General features: G+C 44.7%; 1 pseudogene; it reads right to left on the bottom strand.

The window, feature by feature from the left end:
* Window positions 1-1,798: 1,798 nt before the first annotated feature.
* LOC135328416 (tigger transposable element-derived protein 1-like) lies at window positions 1,799-3,561 on the bottom strand (annotated as a pseudogene).
* Window positions 3,562-5,787: the final 2,226 nt, after the last annotated feature.

The following is a 5,787-nucleotide window of genomic DNA, read 5'->3' as shown; positions in this document are numbered from 1 at the left end:
ATAGCTCTCAGTAATTTATTTAATCTCCAGTGGAAAATCATCCCTGTAATGGAAATATTTTAAGAGCCTTCCCTGAGGAAAACATAGGTTAGCAGAAAAGAAAACCCAACAATGGAGTCCTTCTCTGTACTCAAGCACAAATGCTTTTTAAATGCAAATTGATGAGTTTCTGACAGCAGTGATCCAGATACCCTCCAATTTCCACGTCTGCATTTCCATGGCAAATTGTTAAGTGGGCTCCAACACGCATCCCGCAGAGCAGCAGTGCTGTGTGCTCTGGCCGTCCTGCCTCCGTCCTCCTCCGCCGTGTCTTCAGGGGCTGCTGCCAGCGAGCGCAGAGCAGGGGGGGACTTCTCTCCTGAGCTGAGAACAGGGTTGTCATTAAGCAACGAGTTTACAGCGTGCCCTCCTGCTTGAACCTCTCCAATGGCTTTGATTAGCTTCTGCTCGTTTAGAGAGAGACCAACTGCTCCTTACCTTCCCGGTGCGTCCTGAGCCCCGTTTCTGCAGAATGCCTTTACTGACACCTTCCCAGCCTTCGGAGAGAGTTCTTCCACTAAGGCATTGGTGTAAGAAGTCCACACAGAGAAGACACATATTTTTCAAATACAACTCTGAAACTTTTCGTAAGCGTCTTTGACATGTGTCATGAACAGTGAACATTTTTAACCATTTAACAGGAATTTTGCATACAAATTCTACACTCCCACTTCCTAATAAAACTCATGTTCTGCCTGTAAATTTGATTTAGATGTTTGTTCCCTCAGATTTCATTTCAATATCAACTCATATTTTATGAGGGATTTTTTTCTTTGGTGCTATACTTAAAATAAAATTCATCCAAATGAACCAGACTAAAACCCCTTAACACCACTAAAAAGAAGAATTTCCAGTGTCAGTCTCGTAACTTATATCTGCTAATTTATTTTCAGAATATTCTCAACATGATCATTTTTTTTGGAGATAAGTGATCTTGGGAGCAGGGGAAAACTGTTTGTGTTTGCTTGCTGAGTGCCCCTGCCCCTGCAGTGAGACAAGCTGCCCATCTCTCTGCTCTAAGGTATACGGCTCAAATGAGCTGGAAAACAGCTCAATCTGGTCCAGTGAGACTTCCCTGACACGGATGAGCTCTCCGTGGGTACAGAGCTGGTATCACCGGTCCCTGCAGCATCTCTCCTTCAGCCAGACTACAAAGGGGCAACTCAAATCAGAGGTCAAATCTGGCTGGAGAGCGGAGCTCCGAATATGCTCTGCTGGCCCAGGGCTCCTTATGGACCTGTCACGGGAGCTCAGTACTGCAGAAACTCTGGGTCATTTAATCCAGATACTCAGAGCTTTGTATTCAAAGCCATGTGATTACCGGGTCAATAAAACTGCCTTGCACTTCGCATGCCTGGTATCAGCGGGTAGCTGATGTGTTAATTTTACCCCATCATTTTAATACTTAATAGGTTGTGTGAGTTGTACTAAAAATAGACCAGAAAAGTTTCTCCAGAAGCAGCCTGCCTACTTATAAGGGAATAAATACAGCTCTGGTGCAGAGATACTATGCTACTAATTTCTTGGGGAGGAAAAGGGCAAGAGCTCTTTGTTTGAAGTGACATACTTTTCTCCATCCTCTGCAGGTCGCATGGCCAACTTGCTACTTGTTCAGAGGACAACAGCAGGATGGTGAAAGGCTGAGGGGGAGCAGGCAGTGGTCCCTTCATGTATATAGTCTATTAAGTGCGCAATAGCATTATGTCTAAAAAACCCACGTACATACCTTAATTAAAAAACACTTCATTACTAAAAAACACTAGCCATCATCCGAGCCTTCAGTGAGTTGTAATCTTTTTGCCGATGGAGGGTCTTGCCTTGATGTTGATGGCTGCTGACTGATCAGGGTGGTGGTTGCTAAAGGTTGGGGTGGTGGTGACAATTTCTTAAAATAAGACAACAATGAAATTTGCCACATCAACTGACTCTTCCTTTCATGAAGGATTTCTCTGTAGCATGCAATGCTGTTTGATGGCATTTTACCCACAACAGATTTTTTTCCAAAATTGGAGTCAGTCCTCTCAAACTCTGCTGCTGCTTTATCAACTAAATTTATGTAATATTCTAAATCCTTTGCTGTCATTTTAACAGTGTTCACAGCGTCTTCACCAGGAGTAGATTCCATCTCAAGAAACCACTTTCTTTGCTCATCCATAAGAAGCAACTCCTCATCTGTTGAAGTTTTATCATGAGATTGCGGTAATTCAGTCACATCCTCAGGCTCCACTTCTAATGATGGTTCTCTTGCTATTTCCACCACATCTGCAGTTACTTCCTCCACTGTAGTCTCAAACCCCTCAAAGTCATCCATGAGGGTTGGAATCAACTTCTTCCAAACTCCTGTTAATGTTGATATTTTGATCTCCTCCCCTGAGGGGCATCTAGAATGGTGAATCCTTTCCAGAAGGTTTTCAATTTACTTTGCCCAGATCCATCAGAGGAATCACTATCTATGGCAGCTATAGCCTTACGAAATGCATTTCTTAAATAGTAAGACTTGAAAGTTGAAATTACTCCTTGATCCCCAGGCTGCAGAATGGATGTTGTGTTAGCAGACGTGAAAATAACATTAATCTCGTTGTACATCTCCATCAGAGCTCTTGAGTGACCAGGTGCATTGTCAATGAGCAGTAATATTTTGAAAGGAATCTTGTTTTCTGAGCAGTAGGTCTCAGCAGTGGGCTTAAAATACTCAATAAACCATGTTGTAAACAGACGTGCTGTCATCCAGGCTTTGTTGGTCCATTTATAGACCACAGGCAAGGTAGATTCAGTATAATTCTTAAGGGCCCGAGGATTTTCAGAATGGCAAATGAGCATTGGCTTCAACTTAAAGTCACCAACTGCATTAGCCCGTAACAAGAGAGCCAGCCTGTCCTTTGAAGCTTTGAAGCCAGGCATTGACTTCTCCCTAGCTATGAAAGTCCTAGATGGCATCTTCTTCCAATATAAGGCTGTTTCGTCTACATGGAAAATCTGTTGTTTAGTGTAGCCATCTTCATCAATTATCTTAGCTGGATCTTCTGGATAACTTGCTGCAGCTTCTACACTAGCACTTGCTGCCTCACCTTGCAGTTTTATGTTATGGAGATGGCTTCTTTCCTTAAACCTCATGAACTGACCTCTGCTAGCTTCAAACTGTTCTTCTGCAGCTTTCTCACCTCTCTCAGCATGCATAGAATTGAAGAGAGTTAGGGCCTTGCTCTGGATTAGGCTTTGGCTTAAGGGAATGTTGTGGCTGGTTTGATCTTCTATCCAGATCACTAAAACTTTCTCCATATCAGTAATAAGGCTGTTTCGCTTTCTTATGATTTGTGTGTTCCTTGGAGTAGCACTTCTAATTTCCTTCAAGAACTTTCCCTGTGCATTCACAACTTGGCCAACTGTTTGGGGCAGGAGGCCTAGCTTTCGGCCTGTCTCAGCTTTCGACATGCCTTCCTCACTAAGCTTCATCATTTCTAGCGTTTGATTTAAAGTGAGAGAAATGCCACTCTTCCTTTCACTTGAACACTTAGAGGCCATTGTAGGGTTACTAATTGGCCTAATTTCAATATTGTTGTGTCTCAGGGAATAGCAGAGGCACGAGGAGGGGGAGAGACATGGGGGAACGGCCGGTCGGTGGAGCAGTCAGAACACACACAACATTTATCGATTAAGTTCGCCGTCTTATATGGGCACGGTTCATGGCACCCCAAAACAGTTACAATAGTAACATCAAAGGTCGCTGATCACAGATCACCATAACATATAATAATAATGAAAAAGTTTGAAATCTTGTGAGAATTACCAAAATGTGACACAGAGACACAAAGTGAGCACATGCTGTTGGGAAAACGGCACCAATAGACTTGCTTAACGCAGGGTCACCACAAACCTTCAATTTGTAAAGACCGCAATACCTGCGAAGCACAATAAAGTGAGGCACAATAAAATGAGGCATGCCTGTAACCTGGGTGGCCCTTAATTTGCAGGGTTAGCGCACTTAGCAGTCTTGGGGCCTCAGCTCTGCCATTTAGCATCTGATGACAGAGGGCAACAGTGCACAGAGCACGTGGGCTTCATCTCCTGCCCCCAAACCAGCTTCCCTGAGGCATTTTCCCAAGGTTTCCCAGCTGCAGACGTCTTCCTGGAACAGGCTACTCATTCTAGAAATTTCATTGGGTATTTCTACACCTTTTTTTTAGGGCGGGGGGGGCAACAACATTTTCCTTCCAATAGGAATGAGAAAGCTGCGGTCCCTGGCTGCTGCCATACCAAGTGTGTTGATATGTATGTGTATGTGCCTATGTGAGTGACATCTTATCCGACTCCTAACGCGAAGGCCTCAACATATCCCCACTTATAGCAGTAGGTGTACGATCCCTTCCACACCCCTCCAGAGACTGCTGCATGTATATTCCTTTGCGTGTCTGTCTGTGTGATGCCTACATGGCCTACGCTACATCTGAAAATCAATGCCTGTGTTTGAGTTCGGGCATCTTTTCTGGAAATTAAAGACAGGACATCCTTGTCCCTGATCCTTGGTCCTCCTGACTTTGCAAACCCCTGCTATCTACCATGACTCTTTGGGGAAAATACAGAATTCTTATTTGTGTTACTGCAGTCAGGATTGTAATTCATTCGTATGACTATAGAGCCCAGGAGCTTTCTGAACAGAAGCGAGTTCACACTCGGCACTGTACAAACACAGACAGATGGCTCCAGCCTCACATAGCTTTCTGTGAACAAATAGGACATTTCCATCTTTCGTGGCATCAAGGCCAGCAAGAGGCCACGGCACTGCCTGCAAGACACAGTCAGAGAGACTAAGGGGATGCCTCGCCAGCCGTCTAGATTACTAGCCTGAAAGAGTGATATATTCAGCACTCACTTCTCAAGGGATCACAGTTCCACAGGTCTCTAAGCATTTTTACATGGTAGTTTTGGATTTATTGCAATAGACAGTTTACATGTACCACAGTGATCAGGGCTGTACACCTTGGCATATCCAACACAGATAGCTTACTGCAGAGCATATGATAAAATGCCTTTTCTTGCAATGCTGGTCCTCAAAGCTGTGGCCCTGAGGGTTGTTCTGAGCAGCTCACTCAGCTTTTTGTTCCTTCCAGCCTGCCTGATTTCTTCTGGCTATAACCTATGCTTGGGTTATTTAATAGTTCTTGCAGACCAGAATTGTTCAGCAAGTGATGCTTGCCGCAGCTTGTTTTCCAGTCAACAGATCCTTGTCTGAAGCATCTAAGGCTAAGGTATGAGGCTTACAAGAAGAATTTTGTAAAGAAAGAATATAATGTGTAAGAAATGGACTTTTACCCACAAATACAGCACAGAGGCACTTAGCCATTCTAATCCAGTGCTCTGCTTCACCTTCCTTTCAGCTTAGTAGACAAACATGGTTTGTACAGAGACGTACACGTGGATTCACTTAAATCTGGATTTTGCTCACAGCCTCCTTGACACTATTTCCCCTAAGGTGCTCTCTAGATCCTCCACTGTTGCTCTGCGTTCCTCCAAAGGGCTCTGTGCACCATCACTTTGGCATCTGGCCGTTACAGACCCTCGTTACCAGGAACATCAGCCGACCCCGGGAAAGGCTGGAACGCTGCGCCAGGCATCCTGCAACGCGGGGCTCAAGCCCAGGGCTTCGTGACACAGCCATTAATGAGTTTACCACCGGGAAGCTCTCGCCAGGTTTGCTGTCGTCCAGGATCTCAGGGAGCGCTGCCTGCCACAGGCAACGTGCTGCACAGA

The sequence above is a fragment of the Dromaius novaehollandiae genome, chromosome 5 (genome assembly GCF_036370855.1).
Source record: "Dromaius novaehollandiae isolate bDroNov1 chromosome 5, bDroNov1.hap1, whole genome shotgun sequence".
Taxonomy (NCBI): domain Eukaryota; kingdom Metazoa; phylum Chordata; class Aves; order Casuariiformes; family Dromaiidae; genus Dromaius; species Dromaius novaehollandiae.
This window is presented reverse-complemented; position numbering and strand designations above follow the sequence as displayed.